This window comes from Neofelis nebulosa, chromosome 13 (genome assembly GCF_028018385.1).
Source record: "Neofelis nebulosa isolate mNeoNeb1 chromosome 13, mNeoNeb1.pri, whole genome shotgun sequence".
NCBI classification, from domain to species: Eukaryota; Metazoa; Chordata; class Mammalia; order Carnivora; family Felidae; genus Neofelis; species Neofelis nebulosa.
The window spans coordinates 75,578,187-75,602,717 of record NC_080794.1 but is presented as its reverse complement, the minus strand read 5'-3'; the positions used below and the strand labels follow the sequence as shown (position 1 = coordinate 75,602,717).

General features: G+C 47.5%; 1 long non-coding RNA gene across 5 annotated transcripts in view; it reads left to right on the top strand.

Moving 5' to 3' along the window:
- LOC131493401 (uncharacterized) overlaps window positions 1–24,531 on the top strand; it is a 144,027-nt gene that overhangs the window by 83,645 nt on the left and 35,851 nt on the right. For 3 of the 5 annotated variants that reach the window (XR_009252628.1, XR_009252624.1, XR_009252627.1), the window contains exons 4-5: window positions 14,616–14,723; window positions 15,063–15,279. This is a non-coding gene — a long non-coding RNA (uncharacterized LOC131493401). The remainder of the gene's footprint in view (window positions 1–14,615; window positions 14,724–15,062; window positions 15,280–24,531) is intronic. The other 2 variants (XR_009252629.1, XR_009252626.1) reach the window with 2 other exon arrangements.

Sequence of the window (24,531 nt, the reverse complement as noted above, 5' to 3'; positions counted from 1 at the left end):
CCGGTTTTGAAGATGGAGGAAGGGGGCCATGAGCCAAGGAGTGTGGGCAGCTTCTGGAAGCTAAGAAAAGGCAAGGAATCAGTTTCTTCCTTAGCATCTACAGAGAGGAACTCAGTCTTGCCAACACCTTGAATTTAGCTCAGCATGACCCATTTTAGGCTTTTGACCCACAGAAGCGTAAGATAATGCAATGCGAGTGTTGTTTTCAGTCACTAAGTTTGTTGTAATTTGTTACGGTGGCATTAGGTGACTGATAGACCGCCCTGGTCCAGATGGGCATGCCCTCAAAAGATACCAGGACAACCAATTCTTCATAATAACTAGGCACTTGAGGATTGTTTATAAATCACGTAATCGGGAGATCTCAGCTACCTGGGGCTCCTGCAAAATTTGTCAAGGTGATAATGGAGTTTCTCCGAATGGCTGAGGATTTACTCATGTAAGACCCCAAATGTTTTTTTATTTTAACCATTTTGTAAGATGAGCATTTTTAACTTTTAAGAAGTTTAAAATTTCACATTTTAAGTTGAACATTCAAGTTTAACATTTTACCCTTAGGGGAGATGAATGTCTTTATAAATCAGAGATCTATATTTTATATATATATATACACATAAATATTTCTTCATCTACATGGGTATATACTTATATATTCTTTTCTACTTAAGCAGAATACATTAAACTTTATTTAACATTTTTGCGCCGCGTGGGAGGATTTCCTATTTTGAGCATTAGTTCCTACCCAATACTATGGCATCACCGTTGTGGCTAAGTACTGGAAAACGACCATATGTGGCAGATTTTCCGGAATGATTCCACTTTTAAATATTCTGTCCCACCTTCCTTATTCTGGCCAGATGACCTTTCCTGATCTTCTGCTCAGGTACCCCTGTCCTATAGCTGTGTGGCCACTTGCCTTCAAAATAATCGGCCCCAGGCTAGCGTGCAAAAGGGAATTCTAAATCATATGTTTGCCTTGAATACATTAAAAGGAAATAAAAATATTTTTGCAGTTTCCTGCGTGTTACCTTTCGGCCCTGATAATGAATTTTGTGCACAAACTTTGTAGTTAATCGTGTCATCCTTATCGGGCTGTTGGCATGATGACGCTAAGTAACGCAGGAAGTTAACTGGCCAGCTTGCCAAGCAGTCGATCTGTAACAGGGCCATGGGGAAAACTCAGAATCCCTTAGTCTCTCTCTGTTCCTTGACCTGGTGAATCTACCCTCTTGCTTTCGACTTAAATAGCAACCCCATTGCCTCTCCTGGGGGGTCCTTTAAACAAGACTAGAGCCACCGCCCAAACAAACCAGCGTGATAATGGTTTCCCTTCTCAAAACAATATTTCCTTTCTAAATCCAGTCTCGGAAAATCTAACCCAACACAGGCCTCCAGGCTCCAACCATGACCATCTTCAAAAAGGCATACGAGATGTTCCGTTTCTCAGTCTGGTTGCAGCAGCCAAAGTCACCACCTGCTCAAATGACTGAGACAGGAGGTCCCTTTCCAGGGGGTGGTGTGGCTGGAACCGGCTTTGTAGCCAAGGCCTCCCAGCTTATTGGTCCTAGCCCCCCGAGGACCTATTTGATTAACTGCACCACTCCTGTGGTTACTAACCGCTCTTAACACAAAGAGGGGTCAGTAAGGCTGTGGGGACGAGCTGGCGTTTCTCTGAACTCACTTAGCTAGGCTAGAGAGGGAGGGACTGAGGGAGTGTGTGTTTGTGTGAGTCTGTGTGAGTGTGAACCGGGTGGGACCGTGTACGCGCGTGAACCGGGTGGGACGTGTCTTTGTATCCGGGAATATAAATTGCGCGAGTGCATGTGCGTATTACATGTGCACGCATGCGCGTGTGTGCGATCCCACGTGCCACTGAAGGGAAAACGAGGCAAAGATGGAGAGAGGAAGCCTAGCAGGAAAAGAGAACCAATGGAAAAAGACAGAGACACAGACAAACGTAGGGACAGACACAGAGAATGAGTGAGTGAAAGGCGCGAGGAGAGGAAATGAGTGACAGAGGGCAGAGGCAGGGGGTAAGAGCACAGAAAGAAGAAGACAGAAGAGGAGAGACTGGAGGCACGAGCCCTGCCCATTTCCCGAGGTGAGAAATGCCGTTGAGGGGACGGGACAGAACCGGAAGCTCCCGGAAGGTTAATGTCATTCCCTTGCCATTTGTCTGTCTTCTGGTCACAACACTGCTGTCTTCTGCCCTGTGGTCGTGTCACCCAGCCTCAGCCCCCATGGTCCGGGAGACCTAAAACGTCATTGTGGAGCTGTGGGTTTATTATTATTATTATTTTTTCTGATAGCTTAGCAACATCAAACAAAGGAAGTCACGCTAGCCCTGTGCCTCAACAAGGCAAACAGTCTGTGCCCCAGCCTGGGCACCTCCCTCCCAGGACACACATGGATGGAGCCGGGGGGCCAGAGGGGCTGAAGAGGCAGAGACCTGAGTCTGGGAACAACAAAAACCCTGCCTGGAATTCAGTGCTGAGCAGTGACTGAGGAGAGGGGTTGACGTGGGAAGGGGTGTGGCTCCAGTGGGAGCCTTCTCATGCTTATGGGACAGGCCATCTGCCTGGGGACTGGGGAGGGTCTCAGACCCAGCTCCCCCACGGACCTGCTGTGTTACTTGTTTTCCTGTTTAGGCCCGGATTTATTTATTTATTGTTTTCATGTGCAGAAGATCGCGTGGCACGGGATCAGTGGTCTCCAAAAGGCTCTGGGGATTCCAGCGCATTCCAGGGAGCTCCCTCAGGGCCTGTGGACGAAGGTAGTTGAGCGAGCAGGGAGCCAGCTGTCCCCCCTGCACCAGCCTGATCCGCCCCCTGCTTGCGTTCTGCCTCGGTTTGAAGACGGCTGAACAAAAGCAAGCGGGAAGCCCCTTGTGCCGGACCACGTCCCCATCCCTGCCGGTCCCGACACTTCCCACTCCAGAGCGTGGAGAGCACTGCAGGGACCCTGGGACAGAGGAGGCAATGCACTTTGGCAGAGGAGCAACTCATTTCTTTCATACGATCAGGGGGTCTAGACTCTTCTCGGCTGGGCCCCAGCGCTGGAAACTCCCCCACAGAGGCTGACTCCTGGGGACTAAGGCACGTGTGTACACGGGCTGAAGGAGGTGGAAGGGTGCACCCCACCCTGAAGGGCATAGTCTCGTCACTGGGATTTCTGGGTTGGGCAAACCATTCATTGCTATCGTGTTCAGCCATAATGAAATAAAGAAGGTACTTCCTTGAAATGAGGGCTACCTTGATGACTACAAATCCTGCCAGAAACCAAGGGAAACCCAGAGGAGATGACTCATCGGGTTAGAAGGTCAGATTCAAGCTCCATCGGATGGCAGTGGCTGTTCCTTTCTGCCAGCCAGCTGCGCTCGCTGCACCCAGGCCTCCCAGCTGGCCCGTCCCTGCTCTGCCCGTCCACGCCTCACTCGGGCCCACCCACTCTGTCAACAAGCAGGTGCTATCCCTCAGGGTACGTCACCGAGGCATATGCCATTTCTGGGCTCCTGAGCTGCCCCCACTAACGTCACAGTGGCTTGCCCATTGCGTCTTCCGGAAGGATCAGAGGGCAGGCAAGTGATGGGAAAACCAGCCCTCCTCTGTTGAGTTCTCTTAGCGCTTTCCTCTTGGACTGGGGAGCAATGAGGTGGGGGGCGGGGGGCCGGCCTGCGTGCGGAAGCTGGGGGGAGGGGGAGGCATTCGCCATCAGATGGAAAAATGACCAAGTGCTCAAAAGCCAGGTGGACAAATCTGCCAAATCAGTAGAACGACGTCCTGTTCTGTCCAGAGGGTACAGCAAACACAGATGGACAAAGCACAGTGGTAATTACATCTCCGAAGAAGATGCTAAATATTTCAAGGCCTGCCTGGTGCTGATTCATATCAGAGGGAATTTTATGATAGTGGGTTTCACAGGCAGTAAACTTGTGTCGCGAGGTATTTTTTTCCTCTCTCTTAAAAAGTGCTGCGTCCGTGTCGTACCGTGTAGCAGGTAAGGGCTACGTTCCCTTTACGTAAATCAGCAGCACCTTTAGCTCAGCCTGAGTTCTCGCACTGGGTCGTTCTTCACCGCGGCTGCCTCGTGGCCAGGGAAATCTCTCCATAACTGGACCATAGTTGATTACTGTTTCCAGGGGCAACCACTTCAGATTTCTAGCATGTGGGTGGTTTGCACACATGAGTCACGCAGGTGTTAATGTTCCTCCAGAAGAACCAGCCGTGTCCTTTTGCCAGGGCTGGCCAATCTGCTCACTGGGGAGGCTTGCCCCACCACCGCAGGGGGCACAAAAGGCCAGCCCCTTGCCCCAAAGGACCTCGCGGCTGCCCCCTGCAAACACTCCAGTGCCCTTGTGCCTCAGGTCACGGCTCACCTTTCCTTGAGATCGATTCTTGCACTGCCCTCCTCGAACTCCCTCCATAAATCACGTGCCTCCAGGCCCCGTCTCAGGCTCTGCTTCTGGAACCTCAGCTAAGACAGTGCGTCTCTAGATCAGTGGCCCCAAAGAGCTGGCATTCCGAGGTCTTTCCCCTGGTGCCATAGACGGCTCCCGACCCAGTGTGGTTTCCCTAGTTCTTCTAGAAGCTTGCCTGGGCAGCAGAGGCTGATTGTGGTGGCCCTGCTCCAACACAGGGAGGCAGCAAGTCACATCGCTGGAAAGCGCTCTGCCAGTTGACCTTGGCCTCGGTAGGTGAATTGTTCCTAGGAGGCATCAGCAAGGCAAAGTGTTGCAGATCTGAGCGCCACAGACGAAAAGTGGTGGCCAGAGACGGAGCCCGTTGCTTTGTGTAGATGTGCAAAGGGCTGCTGTGGATGGGGTCTCCCGTACCAAACTACACCTGGGTCTTAGGCACTTCTGGCTGCTGCCACAGAATACCATAGATCGGGTGCCTTGTAAACAACATTTACTTCCCACAGTTGTGGAAGCTGGGCAGTTCATGATCAAGGTGCCGGCAGATTCAGTGTCTGATAAGAGTCTGTTTCCTGGTTCACGGACCACCGTCCCCTTGGAGGGTCCTTACATGATAGAAGGAGCGGGGGGGGGGGGGGGGAGAGGGCTCTAATGTCTCTTATATAAGGGCACTAATCCCATTCATGAGGGCTTCCACCTTTATAAACCAATTATCTCCCAAAATACCATCACAATAGGGAGTAGGTTTCCACATGGGGATTTGGCAGCGGGTGGGGGGTGGGGGGACACAAACATTCACTCTATAGCAGGCTGTCATCTGAAATTCCACTCTTAGAGATTTAGTCCTTTATGTTGAAACACAATGTGACTTCTTATATTGTCAGCTATTAGCAGCTTTGTGTGAATTAGTTTGTTCCGGGGTCCAACGTGACAGTTGGTCCCAGCAGTCTTGGACGGGGGGAGGGAGGAAAGTCAGGACCAGAATAAAAGCTTGGACGAGGGCACCTCTGCCATGGGCCTGGGTGGTGGGAGAGGGCCATCGCCAGGGCTGGCTTCTTCCCGGATTCGCTGACAATATTCAATCTGGCAATTTCAAGCTGAATCGCTGGCAATTTCAAACTGACAATCCTAGTTTTAAACTTCCCTCCCTCCCATATCTCACGGTCACGCACGATCACAGACACAGAGGACTTAAAAATGCGAGCTCTTCAACAAAAAGACAAAGACTATAGGATTCCACGTCCATGAGGTCAACCTCCTAGAAATGGAGGGGAGAGTGGGGACTGCCAGCGGCTGGAGGGAGGGGGATGGGGAGAGCTGTTTCGCGAGTATGGAAGGGTTGTGGACGTCAGCTGCACCAGCAGCATGAGTCTGCTTAATACCGCTGATATGTGCACTTAAAATGGTGACAATGGTAGATTTTACGTTACGTGTGTTTTGCCACAATTAAAAATGCTTTTCAAAGACAATTTGGGCTTTTCGTATGGAGGACCCTCATGCAATAGCTATTTGTTGACTCGGTATTCGCAGAGCATACTCCTTTTGTGAACTCCCGAACCTAAAGCTCAAAAGCCAAACACAAACCAGCAGAAAGGGCCTAAAGACCCTCAGAAGATGTCCCCTAATTCTGCCCTGGTGAGGCCATTCTCAGCCTGTCTCCCCCCATTTCTGGGCTCTTTCCCACCAGGGCCCTGCCCACGCTTTGTCTCTCCAGGCCCTGCCTTCCGTGCAGATTCCTTAAGGCCCTCGTACCTTCCAGGATGGTAACTTCTGCCTCCCCGAGGCACATCTTTCCCATTTCTGTCACTCGTCATGGCTCTCCTCCATTACGTGATCAGCAGGAGGCCTAGAGTTGGTGTTTGGGTATGTACAGAATTCTTGGCCAGGTCGGCGGGTGGGGAGGGGTGGGGTTGGGGGGGAAGTAGAAGCCATCGGGGAAGGGATAGCGAACACATGAATGGACAGTGAACACACTTCCTGAACACCGTTGTTGTTTTTTCCTGTCTAGTCCGGGCTTGTATCTTTTACTTCTCAGATTTTATGTGTTTGGGTCCTTGCTTGTACTCTCATGAAGTGGTGGGATGCAATTTAGTTCATCAAATTCAGCAGACCTTATTGGAACCCACTGTGTCCAGAGTGCCATTCAAAGGGTCGGGAATGGCATCTGCAGCTGAGGTGTTATGGCTTGGGTTAAAAGGAAACGATGATAGCCCAGTGAGTCGGTCTTAGGAGAAGCTCTCACTAAGCATTAAGGGGTCTCCAGAATACATGAGTTGGTAAGTATGTGGCTCTTTTGTTCTACTTTTGATGACCAGTATATCTCCAGGGGGGAAATCCGTCTGACCTTTGGGTCAATGTGTAGGATGTCCCGCATATCCCAGAGCACTTAGCATTCCTGCTCCCAGGCACCAAATGCTAGGAGGATCTCTCCATCCATGGTTTCAGCAAGTGTCCAGAAGGTCCTCATACATTTCCATGTGCTTCTTAGGTGGCCATGTTGCCAGACTGAGAACCAGTGGACTCCAGGATAGACATGGAATTCTCCCCATATGTAGCTCCTATGTGTAGCTTTCCAAAGGACGTGACCCTCGGGACTCTTAGACGTCCAAGCCAGAACGGAGATGACAAAGAGGGGATCAGATATGGTGGAAGGAGTGCTCAGGGGCAGCGGGGGGTTGTGCTGTGAGTTCTAGCCGCCCCTCACCCAAGCCTAAGCCACCGGGATTTCCAGAGCAGCCCTCGAGAGTTTTGACAATGTCTTGATGTAGTTGGGAGACCCGGGGGGGCTGACCTCTGACTCCATGGGCTAGGGTCTAAGTGCTGTGGGAAATTGGAAGGCCAGGGAGGACTAAGTGTGTCAGAGGTGTGGGGTGGGAGCTCCCTGCTCCCCACAGCTGTGGGAGCAGAAGAGCTGCTATGGGGCCATCTTGGGTCTTGTGCTACATGACCAGCTTGGAGGGGCCAGGAGACCCAGGCAAGGGACACTGGAGAGATGACCTGGAGGAGGTCAGGATGGCCTGATGAAGAAGGCCGCTGAAAATAAGGATCTAACCATCCTGTTAGGGAGCTGCAGGAGAGAGGGACCATCAGGCAATTTCTGAAAGGGCCCCACAGGAGCATCAGCCTAGACTCTGCCAGGCCAAAAAGAAGACCTCACTTAGCTCCCATTGGAAGAGGAGCTCCCATTGGAATAGGAGCTGTCTGCAGCCTCTGCTTCTCTTCTCCCTCCACCTGGCAGGTGAGTGAGGACAGAGTAAAGATCAGAAGAACCGTGCCCCCCCCCCCCCACCATCAGGCTTCCCACCCCAAATAATGCCATGCTGAGAAGGAGGAAGGACATTCTGTTTACCAAATTGAGTCTGTTTGGGGCTTCCGGGGACCGTGAGAGGTGGAAAGCCCTGAGCAACTGCTGGAATTTTCACCCAGCTGCAGATGAGGACCCTCACTGGATAAAATTTAAAAGAGACAATACAGGAAGAGTTAAAGTGTTTGATCACAATCCAAATGTCTCCGGAGTTTAGGTAGGTTTCATCTAGATTAATTTCAGAATAATCACTCTAACTCCACTCCCTTGTGCTCCCTATAAGCTGCTTCATGGGAACACGGTCAGCTTGCTTAGCAGGCTGCAAAGACCTTGGCAATGGCACAGGTTTTAGAATCATCCCCCCCCCGCCCCGCCCCATTCAGGCAATTAGGTCTTACCAGTCTTCATTTAGTTGAACAGTGCCAGCTTCTGTAATTAACATATTGTCGTCAACTGGAATGTCTGCCGGGCTGAAAAACGCAATGTGTAATTTATTGTGATTGGTTTTCATTGAATGGGGTAGAAAAAAAGTAAATTAGCCATAAATTTAGAGAGATGGCACATGGTGAAACTTTATGGAAACTGCAACATTAGCAGAGAAAAGGCCAGCTCCCAAGAACACACAAGAGGAAAATTATACTTCCCGTGAAATGCCACCAGATCCTTGGAGTATAGCAAAAGCTGATGTGTGAGGACTGGTGCTTCCGTTTTTCTAAGGGAGAAAGAAATGACATGGTGAAGGCTCTGGGATCCTCCGGGATGAGAAGGGCTACACTAGTCCCAGGCACTCAGCAAGGAGCTAACAGAAACCCATCAGAGTTGTCTGTGGGTCATGCACATGACCTGCTAGGAGGCTTGGAGGCAAAACCCACTGGGAAGTTTCCGGCTTTATCTTCAAGCCTTGGCCAGTGCAATTATGGTGTCTCAGTCAGCTTGGGCTGCTATAACAAAACACCATGGACTGGATGGCTTAAGCAACGTACGTTTATTTCTCTCAGTTCTGGAAGCTGGGAAGTGCAAGGTCAAGGTGCCAGCAGATTTGGTTCTTGGTGTGGGCTTTCTTCCTAGCTTGCAAACCGCCACCTTCTCGCTGTGTTCTCACATGGCAGAGAAAGGAACATCTGGTATCCAGTCCTCCTCTTGTCAGGGCACTGTCCCATTATGGGGACTCTACCCTCATGACCTCATCTAAACATTAATTTCCTTTCAAGAGCCCCACCTCCAAATACCATCACAGTGGGTTTTAGAGTTTCAGCATATAAATCTGGTAGGGGGGAGATAAACATTCAGTCCATAACACATTGTAACCCTCCTGGGGCACAGATAATAGACCCTCTGTCCGATCTTCTCTGTACTTCACCTTGCCCAACACCCAGCTGAGAATGTAGATGAAGACTGAGCTGTTTCCTTTTGCACAGTCCAGCCTTCCAGGAGACAAAGTCAGGGGAAGAAAAGAGCCTGAGCAGTAGCGTGACCAATGAGGACCTTCAAGTATTATTTGCTGGGATGACTGTGTCTGTATGTGTGTCTTGTTCCAAAAAAGACTTAAGGTGTTTTCAATGATGAAAAAAAAAACAACCATCGGAAGTCGGTAAGAGAAATGAGGTAAAAGGACAAGGATAGAGACAAAATATAGGGCCAAGCCTTAAAATAGAAGGCAAATTAAATCTCTTTTGCTTAACTAGGGAAAAGTGCCATGTTTTCTGGGAAGCCAGTGGCATTCTGTTCCATCTCTCTTTTAAATGAAGAGTGAAGCAGTGTTAGTCTCAATTTAGGGGCCTGCATTTTGATGAGTTCGCTATGCTTTGGTTTTTGTTTGGTTCGCTGACCTTCAATCTCCATTTCAATAAGAAAAGCAAGTTCCATCACAGCCAGTGGGTATTCTTGTGGTTGGTTGCCTTCCTCTGGGGATCTTTGGGTGGGGACCTTGGCAACTCACAGGGGTAACAGAGGAAGTCAGAGGTTAAGAAAGAATCAGCCTGTGCCATAGAGGAACTCCAAAAAAGAAAATTCTGGAAGGAATATCCATTTTACCTCCAGCATTTAGATGGCTCAGGAGTTAATGATTTTCTAAAGGGGAGTAAGACTAGGTAGGCATCCTCCATTAGAGCTAAAACCTCCATAAGTAAAAATAGGATTATCAGGATAGTTGACCTAACTTTTCTCCTTTGGCCGTGTAGGCCCGGTGAAACAGAGTAGGGCTTATTCAATTCTGTGATATTTGTATTTGATGGAACAAAGGCTGTCTTTTCTTTTAACCCCAAGTCTTGTTTGCCAAGCTTGTCTTTATTGAAATGCTCTGTGTTAATAAGCAGTAGCTCTGAAGGCTCACGTAGACCAGAAGAGTCATTTTCAGCTGCCAGTATTAAAATAAAAGAAAACAAACAAGAAACGGGGAAGTCGCACAAGTATTATATGAATACTGTCTAATGATTCCGCATCATCTACAGGATCCAGTCCAATTTCTTAGCCAAGGATGCAAGGATTTGCTACATTGACTCTTCTAAAATGTTTCCTCCAAAAACTTCCCTGAAGGGACCCTCTGCTCCATACAAAAATCTTTGGTTTCTTAGATCCCAGACCTGGCACTGAGCCCCTCCTTCTTCCCGCTTCTTCACTAGCAGCCCGTAAACAATAGTTTATAGCCATTGATGAATAAGCACCCTGCCAGCTTCCTGGCCTGTCAGCCTCTGAGAAGCCAGGAATCAACTGGGATTACTTAGAAGACTTAAAGTCAATGGAACCACTTGAGATGGATGTTGTTATGGGCTGAAGCGTGTGCCCCTAATTTTCACATGTTGAATTTTAATTCCTGATCGCCAGGACCTCTGAATGTGACTATATTTGGAGATAGGGCTTTTAAAGAGGTGACTGAGTTAAGGTGAGGTTGTTAGGGTGGGCCCCAATCCAGTCTGACTGGTGTCCTTATCAGAAGAGGAAATTTAAACAAATAAAGAGGCACCCGGGCTGGGAGCACACACAGGAAAGGCCATACAAGGACACAGCGAGATTGCAGCCATGTGCAAGCCAAGGAGAGAGGCCACAGGAGAAACCACACCTGCAGACACCTTGACCTTGGATTTCCGGCCTCTGGCACTGTAAGAAATAAACTTCTCTTGCTGAAGCGCCCAGTCTGTGGTGCTTTGTGATGGTGGCCTGAACGCACTGATGGAGATGACCTCCGTAAAGACTGTCCTTTGAACTCAGGTTCATTGCAATCATTTTTGCTCTCAACCCATAACGATTTTTTCCATGTCGTTCATTTGAAAATTAAACCTGAAGTTTAAAAATTATTTTGACTCTTTGTAATGTATTATTTCCCTCCGATTCGTCAGTCATTAACCAAATCTTTGAGCCCTACTACGCACTGTTCTAAAACAATTAGAGCCCCTTATTCTCCAGTTCAGCTATGAATCTGCCACAGAAGCAAATGCAGCCTGGGACAGTGTGGGGCTTGGAAAAGCGTGATTGAGTTTCGCGGTAAAGGTCATCATTTTTCTGATTATTCAAGGAATTAGAATTGTTAAAGAATTTGGGAAATATAGAGAAAAGCACGACTGTAAAAATAGAAATCACTCACAAAATTACTATGTGGGAAGCATCACTGTTATGATTTTGAAGAATTTCCTTATAACATGACTTTGAAAATGTGTGTTGGGAATGCTTTCCTAGATTGTGAAATAGCTCTTTAAAACCATTTTTAATGTAAGTAAGACTTATGGTTGGAAATGAAGATTGCCCACTGCAGAAACCACTGTGGCTTTGCCTGCAGAGAAAAATGAGAACTAGGGATGCCTGGGTGGCTCAGCCAGTTAAGCGTCCGACTCTTGGTTTCAGCCCAGGTCATGATCTCACAGTTTGGTGAGTCTAAGCCCCACAATGGGCTCTGTGCTGGCAGCTGGGAACCTGCTTGAGATTCTCTCTCTCCCCCTCTCTCTGCCCTTCCCCAACTCGCACTGTCTCTGTCTCTGTCAAAATAAATAAATAAACTTAAAAATTAAAAAAAAAAAAAAAGAAATGAGAACTTAATGCCTTTTGGAGCTTTTGACTGACGAAAGCCCTGTGCTCACCTCCCTCCCTTCTCAGGGCTTTTGGAATTGTATAACCGGTGAGAAGGAAAGCATTATTCTTGCTTATCTTGTAATCTGGGAAAAAATGGATCAAACATCCAAGGACAGTGGGCAAGGCAAAGTGTTGTCTTCCTTTCTGGAATTTAGAGACTTAGAAAGAATTCTAGGAAAACTGAGTTCTATATCAGTACAATCCAACAGAGCATAACAGGAGCCATATATGTAATTTTAAATTAGCCGGTAGGCATATTTTAAGGAGTAAAAGACTAATGTTATTAATATGTTTATTTAGCCCAATATATCCCAAATATAATCGTTTTTAATGTGTAATCAGTATAAAAATTACCATTGAGCTATTTTACATTTTTTTGGTCCTATTAAATCTTTGCAGTCTGGTATGCATTTACACTCACAGCCCATCCCGGTTGGGACTAGCCACATTTTGTTTGTTTTTTTTTTTAATTTTTTTTCCTTAATGTTTTTATTTATTTTTGAGACAGAGAGAGACAGAGCATGAGCAGGGGAGGGGCAGAGAGAGAGGGAGACACAGAATCCGAAGGAGGCTCCAGGCTCTGAGCCATCAGCACAGAGCCCGAGGCGGGGCTCGAATTCACGGACCGTGAGATCATGACCCGAGCCAAAGTCAGACGCTCAACCGACTGAGCCACCCAGGTGCCCCGGGACTAGCCACATTTTGAACGCTCAGTTCTCTACACTGGACTGCAGAGCCCTCTACAACACAATTCAGTCTCTGTTGGGTCCGTGCCTGTGGGTTTTGTTACAAAAGCGGAAGAGGTATCTGGGACTAGGAAAGATGATACAGTCATTTCTATTTTTTAAACATCTAGCAGGAATGCATCTAAGGTATTATTCAGAAATGTGTATGAGAGATGGGGTGCCCCGCTGGCTCAGTCGGTAGAGCATGAGGTTCTTGATCTCAGGGTCATGAGTTCAAGTCCCACGTTGGGCGTAGAGCTTACTTAAAAATAAAATAAAATAAGGAAAACAAGGAAAAAAGAAAAAAGAAGTGTATATAGGAGCGCGGGAAAGTTAATCAGCCTCAGCTGGGCAATTTTGCACAATTGGCCAACAGCTTGAATTCACGTCCCCAATTCTCAAAAGATTGTCTACCGCTGACCTTGTAAGCCATCCAGCCCCCACCCCCCCACCTCCATTAATAACACCCAGAGGAGCCCCGAAGGCCTTGCCAGGGAGAGGAGCTGGCAGGGCAGGTCCAGAACAGGATGCCACAATTGGCGGAGGCTTTCTCCTTATCAGGGACTCGCAGTCAGAGAAAGAAAGTCTCCTTGTTCCGGGAGGATTTCTTTTGTTTGCTTTCTCTTTTTGCTTTTAGCTGAGGGGTGTTCCTGGGAAAGATGAATGCCATTGGAAGCGGAAATTCTTGGCAATAAGAAAAAAAAAAAAAAACTGCCCGGTGCAGACGCGTGCCCCACCCAAGCAGCTCCCAGCTTCGGGGATCCAGCGAGCGTCTGAGTCCCGTTGCCCGGGATCACAGGAGGGCAGGCCCGCGGCCCCCACCCAGGGGCAGGTGCAGCCCCTTCCTCTCCCCTGGGCCAGCGCTCCATTCACAGCGGCTGCGCCCGCAGCCACTTTTGTTGATTTGAATCAGGGGAGACCAGGCAAGCTGTGCAAGACCTTGGCATCTTGGAATCCGCAAGTGAGGAAGGCTTGGAGCCACACGACCCAGGAGTCTGGGGTGGGGAAGGGCGGGGGGGTAGGAGCCTGGCGACCACATGCCCCAGACAGGGGGGGGGTCCAAAGAGGCAGAGGGCCTTGTCCAAGTCTCACAGCTAGCCACACCGGGAGTTGAAAGTCTCTGCCTAGCAGCCCCACCACTCTTCCTTCTAATCCCTGCAGCACCTGCACGTGGATGTAGAAACTTCTCTGGGGTTTGCTGCTGAAATGTCACTGTGTATTTGTGCGTGCTGGGAGTTGTGGGGGTGTGGGGAGGGAGCCTGGGAGCCACACCCCAGCTCGTCACCCAGGCCGTCTGTGGTGGGGCTCGCAGCGGCTGGGGCAGCACCCCATCCCAGGCTGGTCGCGTCATCATTCGCTAGATATTTCTCGTGCCGCTACCGTGTGTCCTGTCAGGCACTGTTCTAGACCCCAGGGGTCCGGCAGGGAATAAAATAGGCACAAACTCCTGCCCTTGCCTTCCCCCTAGTGAAGGGAAGAGCTAATAGGCAAATGACGTAGTAGGTTAGAAGGGGATGAGCAGGGAAGGGGGTTAAGGAGAACAGAGAAGGGAGAGGGTTGCCATTTAAACAGGGCGGTTGGGGGAGGCTTCACCGAGAAGGCGATATGTGAGCACAGTCTTCCCAGATAGGGAATGTTAGGCAAATTCTTTACCCTTTACAGTACCCTATTGTACTAGAACAATAGTAATGATAATAATAGATTTGGCAGGCTTAATCTGCACCCTTCCAAGTTCTTTATACACCTGAGACTCATTTAATCCCCACAACCCTATGAGACAGCAGCTATCATTTACCTCTCTTTACAGAGTGGCAAAGAGAGGCAGAGAAAAGGGAAGTAAGTAGGTTTGCCTGAGGTCACACGCTTAATAACGCAGGCCGTCAGGTTGACTCCAGAGCCTGTCCCTTTCTTTGCCAGCCCTAAAAGGGGTGGTCTCCAACAGAGATCTCAGATCCATCCTGGTTTCAGCCAGGAAAACCGACAGGAAGCGTTTCCCAGCTAAACGTTGCCCGGGGCTTGCGCTTTATCTGGGTGGGCTTCTCCTAGCGCTTCCATTTTTCGGTCTCCGAAATCGAGTGACTGCCTGTGCCAGCATCTGCTCTTCTCAAAGCATCGTGCTGGACTTCGTAGACGATACTCAGATGTGGCGCTGGATGTGAACCCGGTCCCAAGAAGCAGATCTTCGCTTTGGGCAGAAAGAATCAAACCCATTAGAAAGGTAGGCAGGACGAGACATCACCAAAAGGCTGCACAGCCAACGTCCACAGTGGGGAGTCCCTCTGGGGGCAAGGAGGGTCTCCGGCAAGACTTGCCCAGAGGCTTAAAGCAGGGGGTCTTGACTGCCAGGAGGACGTGGGTGGAGAATGAGCAGAAGGGAGGGCCCTGCCCCGGACAGGAGCGGCCCAGATTCAGGCTGGGGCAACGCAAAGGCACATTAGGAGAATGTCTATCAAAATGTCTATCCAAAACAGCCCTATTCTGAAGTCTGCTTCCTAGAGCTGTTAAGTTTATTAAGCACACAACTGTTCCCAAATCCTAATTATCTGTTCTGATTTAGGGGGCTAAGAAGCTGGATAATTGACAACAGCAACAAATCCAAAAGTGATTTCCAGCTGGCTTTGGAACGCAGCTGCTCTGACTTGCTAATTACCTTGCTTCCCCCTGGACGCACATCACACATCGCCAAGGCCAGGTGGGAAACTGTCACGGACAGTAGGAAGAATCCCTTTCTGTGGTAGAGCGGAAGAAGAGTCTGGAAGACCAGGCACAACCAGGTGAGTTTTTTTTTTTTTTTAATGTTCATTTATTTATTTTGAGAGAGAGAGAGAGCGCGTGCACGAGCCGGGGAGGGGCAGAGAGAGAGAGAGAGAGGGAGAGAGAGAGAATTCCAGGCAGGATCCACTCTGTCCGTGCAAAGCCCAACGTGGGACTCCATTCCGTGACCGTGGCACCACGAGCTGAGCCGAAATCAAGAGTCTGATGCTGCACCGACGGAGCCACCCTGAGTCACTCAGCCAGGTGAGTTCGTGTGTGACCTCGGGTGCACTTTCTCTTTATCTCAGCTCCCCCAGTCTGTAAATGGGGGATATAATCCCTCCTGCCTCCCTGAGTTGTTTAGGGACCAAGTGAGCTGGCCTAGGTGTAGCAACACTGTGAGTGCTGCCCCCAGACCCTGCCGGAGCCTGCTCACTGGATCTGTGCACCCATCCCCCAGTTTCCGAGTGCTTTGCTTCCAAAGGCTCCCACCTGAGACCTTCTCTGGTGGATGGCCCTGGGGCTGCTGTAGCTGCTGCCTTCCCCCCCCCCCGCCCCCTTGCTGGTTTCTCATGGGAGCGCCTCCGTTGTAAATCACTCACACGTGAAACTTCTTCGAACTCTACTCCTGGTGAATCCAACCGAAGACAGTTTACAACATCATTTCAAAGGTCTGCGAGCCAAATACATACTTGTAAGGAATTACCATGTGAATACCTTCAGAACTGACTGCACAAATCTTACATCTCTGAATTATTGGGGTCAGAACAGAACGAGAGGTCAAAGGGGACCTGTCGCTAGTTGTTCCGTAACGCACTCCGCGCGGTCAGCCTCCGTGACTACCATACTCCTGACTTCGTGTTTATCACCAAATCAACTGGGAGCCTTCATCTTCTTGGGCCTCTGGGGGCCTCCTCTGCTGCTCTGTCAGCTAAGGCTGCACTGTTTTCCACCCAGGGGTCGCCAGCTTATTCCTACTCCACTTCCTGCGTGACCTTTCTCAGGGCTCCAGGAAAAAGCCAAGTCTTGAGTGTAGGACAACGGCCCAGGCTGGATTCATTTTTGAGAACTGTATAAAGAAGGTGCATGTTTTTGGCAGTTGTCAAGGGGAAGAAATCACGGACCCGGATTGCTGATCAACAAAACTTAAATAGAAACAGACTATTTGTTATGTCACCCGATTTGGTATTTTTATAAGGAACATATACACACATGCTTTCAGAACAGGTGCTCAATATTCAAAGTCTTGTTTTGATCTCTCTCCTATGGCTAGTGAGTTTCCACATATCAGGGACGTCCATGGTAGCCCCGGGACAAGGATGGACCCATCACCATGTTCAGATCCTCAAAGTTTTCATCTTCATTCAGTGAGAACGTTTCAGCCCCTGTTCAAAACCAGATGACTTTAGAGACAATAAATAATCAGACTTACCTTATGAGACCCAACAGCTTTATGTTCTAGTGGCCAAATTCTTGGCACCCTGTCCTGTATGCCTTCATGCCAACGACCAGAGAAATAATACATGTGCTTGTATATTTATGTGTGCGCAGCACTTCTTTAAGTCATGTGTATTTAGCCTGCCCCCCTTGACTTTCATAAAACAATATAGGCTTGATCTGGAGCAGGACCCAAGAGCTGAAGGAGGGATGGGTCAGACGTAGTAGAGACCGGAAGGGAAGCCAGAGAGCTGTTTAGTCTATAGGCCCCCCATTCTTCTGGGGCACCAGCTGAATGTATAGACATGTAGGATCAGAACCACCAGCCAGATGAGCCTTCAGCCCTGAAGAAGTCTAGTTAAGATTGTCCTGTGTCCCAAGAGGAGGGCAGCATATAGGCACAGGGAATCCAGAACCCAGCAGTAGGGACATCCGTCGTAAGGTTGCGGCTGGGGAGTGAGTGAATGAGTGTGCGGAGAACAAACCGCGGAACCCGGTAGATGATGCCATGAGAGGCTACCCCTTGGGCTCAGTAGAACAAAGCATGGATACCGACTTAGGAAATTAGCAGTTGGCATGAGGTAAAGCTTAGAGTTCAGGGCTACAGCTTCTTAAATCCCTCCTGCAGGCCAGGTCAGGACTGAACCTTTCTGAGGGAGTCAGACAGGGACTGGTCAGACCCTAATTCAAAGCCGGGTCCTCTGGCTTTTGAATCAATGGTCCCATTAAGTGAAGTCCCGGGGACCGAATACAAAAACATCCTAGACCTAACCTGCTACCCCTATTAGACTGCCTCAAGGGCCCAGAAGGCATTTGTCATGTGTGTCCTTTCCAGGGGTGCGGATGCAGGAGAAATGGGCTGGGTGTTTGTGGAACGTGAATTTGCTGAGCAGGAATCTGGTACAAAACACTCAACAGGAGTGAACTAAGTAAACAGATCGCTTACAGAAAAGTCAAAAAACCTCTTTTTCCGGTTGAACACATCGAACCACATGAACACACATTTCCAAATCTCTAGGTTCTGCTGGAATTTTCTCGTAGCAAATATTGACTGAAGTTGGTGGGCCGCTGGCAGGGTCTTGTCAATATTGTGGTTATCTGGAAACTCTGACAGGCCGTAATGGGAAGATACAATAGTGGGGAGTTGGGAGGCCCGGCTGGCTTCTGGCCCAGTCTCTGTTGGGCCAGCAGGTGTCATTCGATGGCCCTCTTCGACGTAGTGCCCGCCAGTTACCTCCTCGGTAGCACGAGGGCATTGACCTAGAAGACCTCTCAGATCCTTTCTGGCTCTGAAAATGCGTGATTTTGTGACATAAATGGGCTAAAATCATCTGACGTTAATTTGGACGTCAGATCATTCTGATAAAATGCGTTCAGGTGTGGGAGGTGGCCTGTGGTGCACTTGCAAAATCCAAACTGGTCTTTTCCCAACCCCAAGTCTACATGAGGCTTGCGGCCTTGGAAAGCCATTTAGAGTCTCCAGCAAAGCCACTATGATGATGGGTGGCCATCCTTTGGCATAAGCGTTAGAAAAACCATCCCGTGTGATTGGAGTGGAAACCCTGCTTCAAGAAAACACTGTTAACAAAAATTTTAATTCACAAAATAAAGAATGAAGGGCGAAGAGGATTTTTCAGCTTCTAAAGAATCTACTGTAAGTTCACTTAGGTAGGGTGGTGCTTCCCAGCAGGCTGCTCTCCGGCAGAAAGGAAGCTCGTCTGTAAGCAGCAGTCGTCTGGGTTCTGGATGCACAAGGAGGTTTAGAGGAGGCAAGTGCTGGGCCAGGAACTAGACCAGCCTCGAGTGGTGATAACAGGCTCTGTCCAGGACTCCCTATGTGGGGCCATCCCTTGGCTGTGTCTACTGTGTGCATTTGCATTTGTAACGGGAGAGAAGCCTGTTTTTCCCATCGTAAGAAGATTATAGAGTGTATGGAATGTCCCAAGACTAAAAGTGGGCTCAGTGAGACACTTGAACACCTTATTAAACTTACCTCTTACTTATCCACGATACTGGTGGGGAAGAGCAATCTAGATATTCCAAAACCACAGAGAGTCCAAAATTAATTTATATCAGGCACACGCATGATTGCCTCGTATTGTTTCTAGAGTTCTGTCATAGAATCACGTATTTTTAGAATGAGATTGGTCTGTGCCCTTTAAAAAAAAATTGTGGTAAAACACATGGATTTGCCCTCTTAAGTGTTAAGGGTACGTTACAATATTGTTAACAGTATGGACATTGTTGTACAACAAGATCTCTAGAACTTTCTCATCTTGCAAGACTCATTGAACAAGATCTCTTCTTTTTGCTCTCTCCCTACTTCTGGCAACCACATTCTACTTTCTGTTTTTATGAGCTTGGTTACTTTATTTTTTTCAACGTTTTTTTTTTTTTTTTTTAATTTATTTTTGGGACAGAGAGAGACAGAGCATGAACGGGGGAGGGGCAGAGAGAGAGGGAGACACAGAATCAGAAACAGGCTCCAGGCTCCGAGCCATCAGCCCAGAGCCCGACGCGGGGCTCGAACTCACGGACCGCGAGATCGTGACCTGGCTGAAGTCGGACGCTTAACCGACTGCGCCACCCAGGCGCCCCGAGCTTGGTTACTTTAGATACCTTGTATAAATGGAAACATGCAGTATTTGTCTTTTGGGGACTGGCCTATTACACTAACAAAATATCCTGAAGAGTCATTCCTGTTATAGCACATGACAGGATTTCCTCTTTTTTAAGGCTGAATAGTATTGTGTTTCATGTATAGACCATATTTTGTTTATCTGTTGATGGACGTTCAGGTTTCCTCTACCTCCTGGATATTGTGAATAAAGGCTTCAGTGAACTTGGGTGTGCAGCTATCTCTTCAACATCCTGTTTTAAATCCTCTTGATTAGGGGGTGCCTGGGTGGCTCAGTTGGTTAAATGTCTGACTTTGGCTCAGGTCATGATCTCACAGATTATGAGTTCGAGCCCCGCATCAGGCTCTGTGCTGACAGCTCAGAGCCTGGAGCCTGCTTTGGATTTTCTGTCTTCCTCTCTCTCTCTGCTCGTACTTTGTCTGTCTGTCTGTCTGTCTCTCTCTCAAAAATAAATAAACATTTAGAAAAAAAAATCAATAAATTCTTTTGGTTAGAGCACCTGGGGGGCTCAGTCAGTTAAGCATCCTACTCTTGGTTTTGGCTCAGGTCTTGATCTCACGGTTTGTGGGTTCGAGCCCCACGTCGGGCTCAGTGCTGACAGCATGGAGCTTGCTTGGGATTTTCTCTCTCCTCACTCTCTGTCCTCTCTCTCTGCTTGCTCTCAATCTCTCTCTCAAGATAAATAAACATTTAAAAGAAATAAATCCTTTTGGATAAATACCCAGAAGTAGGGTTGTTGGGTCATATTGTAGTTTTATTTCTAATTTTTTGAGGAACTTCCAGACTGTTTTCCATAGTTGCTACACCAACTTACATTCCCACCAACAGGGCACAAGGCTTCCCTTTTCTGCACATCCTTACCAATGCTGGTTATTATTATTATTATTATTATTATTATTGATACTAGCCATTCTAATAGGTATGAGGTGGTATCTCAGTGCAGTATTAATTACATTTCCCTGATTAATGATGTTGAGCACCTTTTCATGTACCTGTTGGCCATCTGTATGTTCTCTTTGGAAAAATGCCTATTCAGTTTTTCTGTCCATTTTTTAATCATATATATTTATATTTTATTTATATATACATACATACATATATGTGTCCATTTAAAAATTATATATATATATATATATATATATACGTATACACACACACACACACACACACACATATATATTTGCCATCGAGTTGTATGAGTTCTTTCTATATTTTGGATTTTAACCTCTTATTGGATACATGGTTTGCAGACGTTTTCTCCCATTCAGTATGTTGCCTTCTCACTTTGTTGATAGTCTCCTCTGCTGTGCAGAAGCTTTTTAGTTGGATGTGGTTCCACTCGCCTATTTTTGTTTTTGTTGCCTTTGCTTTTGGTGTCAAATCCAAAAAACTCATCACAAGAACTGACATCAAGGAGCTTATTGCCTATGTTTTCTTCCAGGAGTTTTATGGTTTCAGGTCTTGTGTTCAAGTTTTGAAAAATCTATTTTGAGTTATTTTTGCGTCTGGTGTAAGACAGTGGTCTAGTTTCGTTCTTTTGCTTGTGGCTGTCTAATTTTGCCAACACCATTTATTGAAGAGACAGCCCTCTCCCCATTTCCTTGGCTCCTTTGTTGTAAATTAATTGACCACATAATCGTTTGTTTGTTTCTGGGCTCTCCGTTCTGTTCCATTGATCCATGTGTCTATTTTGATGCCAATACCATACTGTTTTGACTACTACAGTTTTGTAATAGAGTTTGAAAGCAGGAAGCATGATGCAGCCAGCATTACTCTTCTTTCTCAAGATTGCCGTGGCTGTTGGGGGTCTTTTGTGGTTTCATACAAATTTTAGGTTTATTGATTCTCTTTCTGTGAAAAGCGCCATTGGGATTTTGACAGGGGCTGCATTGAATACGTCGATTCCTGTGGGTAGTGTGGACATTTTACCAATATTTATTCCCCCAGTCCATGAGCACAGAGTATCTTCCCACTTCTTTGTGTCCTCAACTTCTTTCCTCAATGTTTTACGGTTGTCAGTGTGCAAGTCTTTTGGCTCCTTGGTGAAATGTATTTCTAGATGTTTTGGATGCAGTTGTAAATAAAATTGTTCTCTTAATTTTTCTTTTTGACAGTTCATTATCAGGGTATGACACCACAACTGATTTTTGCGAATTGATTTTGCATCCTGAAACTTCACTGAATTTATTTATTGGATTCTAACAGTTCTTGGTGGTGTCTTCAGGGTTTTCTATATATAGTATCATGTCATCTGCAAACAGAGATAATTTTACTTCTTCCTTTCTAATTTGGATGGCTTTTTTTCCTTGCCTAATTGCTCTGGCCAGGATTTCTACTACTATGTTGAGTTAAAATAGTGAAAGTGGGCATCATTGCCTTGTTCCTGATCTTTGAGGAAAAAGTTCCAGCTTTTGATCATTGAGTATGATGTTGGCTGTGGGCTTGTCATATATGGCCTTTATTATATTGAGGTACATTCCTTCTATACCTAATTTATTGAGAGCTTTTATCGTAATTTTTTCATGTGCAAAATGGGTCCTTAGTTGGGGAGTGATTCATAGCAAATCTCTTGGCATCATAAAGTTATACAAATTGTGGTTTTCATTTTGTGGGTAAGGAAACAGAAGATTAAGAACTCTTTAAAAAAATTTTTTAGTGTTTATTTTTGAGAGAGAGAGTGAGACAGAGCATGAGTGAGGGGGGGGGGCAGAGAGAGGGAGACACAGAATCAGAAGCAGGCTCAAGGCTCTGAGCTGTCAGCACAGAGCCCGACGCAGGGCTCGAACCACAAACTGTGAGAACCTGACCTGAGCCAAAGTTGGACGCCCAACCGTCTGAGCCACCCAGGTGCCCCGAAGGTTGAGATCTCTTAAACATGGAGCTAAAGGTCCTGGTGGAGAGGGGACCACTGAGAAAAAGGGCAAGGAGAGATCCCTGGTGATGGGAATGTGTCTATCAGGGAAGTGATGCCTGATGGTGAATTATTACTGATTCCTGTGCTGTTCTCCAGTTCCATCTAATCCAAACCCTTGGTAAAGTTGTATTGCCATGTCCATGGTGCTGGGCTGGGGAGAGAGGTGGTGGTGAAGGAGGAATGGTAGGGGCTGGTGGGGGGCAGAAACAGAAGTGCAGCAGCAAGGGGAGGCCAGGAGCCAGAATGGAAGTAGGGGGGATGGTGAGAATGTGAGCCCCTAGGAGTGCCGGGAAGTCTAGAGACGGTGCTGGGTTTCACCCGGGGGAGGAGGATGCATTTTGTTCAGTTATTTAAGGAAAGGGCAGCTCAGAAAGGATAAAGGGGATGTTGTTCCCGCCCCTAAAGCCGACAATAACCCAGTTAGGGGGAGAAGGCATATGTGCGTGTGTGTGTGCACACACATACAAGAAATGCACCTGGTAACTAGGGCAGCAAATGCCAAGTGACCATTCACTGAGCAGAAAAGTTAGGAAGCACTATGAGAGTTTAGAATTCAGAGGGATTACTTTGGCTGGACTCAGTGGTGGTGCTGGTAAAAATGTTTAACGACCAGCTCCTGGGAAGAAAATCGAAGTTTTATTTGGTAGCATTTGCCGCTTGCCACGGTGTCAATACCGTAATGCCGCCACGGTCAATTTCAAGTCACCAAGGTGACTTCACGAGATGTGGAGTTGGGAAGTGACACACAAGGACACACCATGATAGAGGAGCTCCGCCGCAAAGGTGAGGCGGGGCACTTAAAGCTCCAGCATAGATTATTGTCAAATGTATTATGATAGTTCAGAATACTGAGTCCTGAGCATTTACTACCTCTGTCTTTAATATAATTTCTTTCATTGTAAGTTTGCATAATTTTTAACAATGCCCATGTTCAATAACTGGCTTGCAAAATCCCTGAAAAATTACCAGTTGACTCTTGTGAGCTTATATGAGCCGACTCTAGGGCACTACTGGGTTAGGACAGGCTTTATAGAGAATGTGGGACTTAAGGTAGGCTTTTCAGGGTGAATAGGAGTTTGATAGACTTGGCAGAAGGCATTCTAAGCAAGGTAAAAGATGTGGCAAAGTTGTGGCTGTGGTATGGTCCCCTCCCTAAGGACAGGGAAAAAAAAAAAACCAACTCCAAAAAACCCGAAAAATCCCCTCAAGGAAACCTGGCTATACATGTACGTGACAACATCCCTCATGACCTTGTAACATGAGACCACTTAATCAGACTGCATGTTTGTGTGTTACTATACATGGGAGACAAAGAAGCAGAAAACGTATAAAAAACTATGCCACGTGGTGTTCGGGGCTCAGTTCTTCGAGTACGAACCCAACTGAGCAGTGCCAGCATGAACAAAGTTGCTTCCTAGAAAGAAAAGAGGGGCTTGAACTCACAAAACGTGAGACCAAGACTTGAGCCAAAGTGGGATGCTCAAACATCAGAGCCACCCAGGCACCCCTGTTTCTCAATTTTTAAGTTGATTTAACAAACTGAATTAATGTCTTAGTGAGAGCTGCTGTACCAGAATACCACAGGCTGGATGGATTATAAACAACAGAAATTTATTTCTCCCAGTTCTGAATGGCTGAGAAGTCCAAGATCAAGGAGCTGCCAAATTCAGTGTCTGGCCATATTCCATTTCATAGATGGCTGTCATCTCACTGGGTCCTCTCATGGTAGAAGGGAAGAGGAGGCTCTAAGGAGTCTCTTTTATAAGGGCACGAATCTCATTCATGAGGGCTTTACTCTTATGACTTAGTCACGTCCCCCAAAGCCCCACCTCCTAATATCATCATACTGAGGATTAGGTTTCAACCTAAGAATGAGGAGACGATGGCGGTGTCACAAACATTCAATCTGTAGCAACTAGTTCTCTATGGCTGTGTAAAAAAAAAAGAAAAAAAAAAAAACAACTATCCCACAATTAGTGGCTTAAAATAACAAACTCTTATTCTCCTAACTTCTGTGGGTCAGGAATCTGGATGGGATCCTCTGCTCAGGGTCCCTCACAGGCTATAATCAGGGTGTTGGCTGGGGCTGCAGCCCTCTCAAGGTTAACTGAGGAGGGGGGAGGGGGATCTACATTTAAGCTCACTTAAGTGGTAATGGCAGGATCCTCCAATTTCTTTGGGCTGTCGGTCACAGGCCTCCCTCGGTCCCTTGCCATGTGGGCCTCTCTCTGTAGGGCAGTTACAACATGGCGCCTGCTGTCCATCACAGCGAGGGTGTGAGA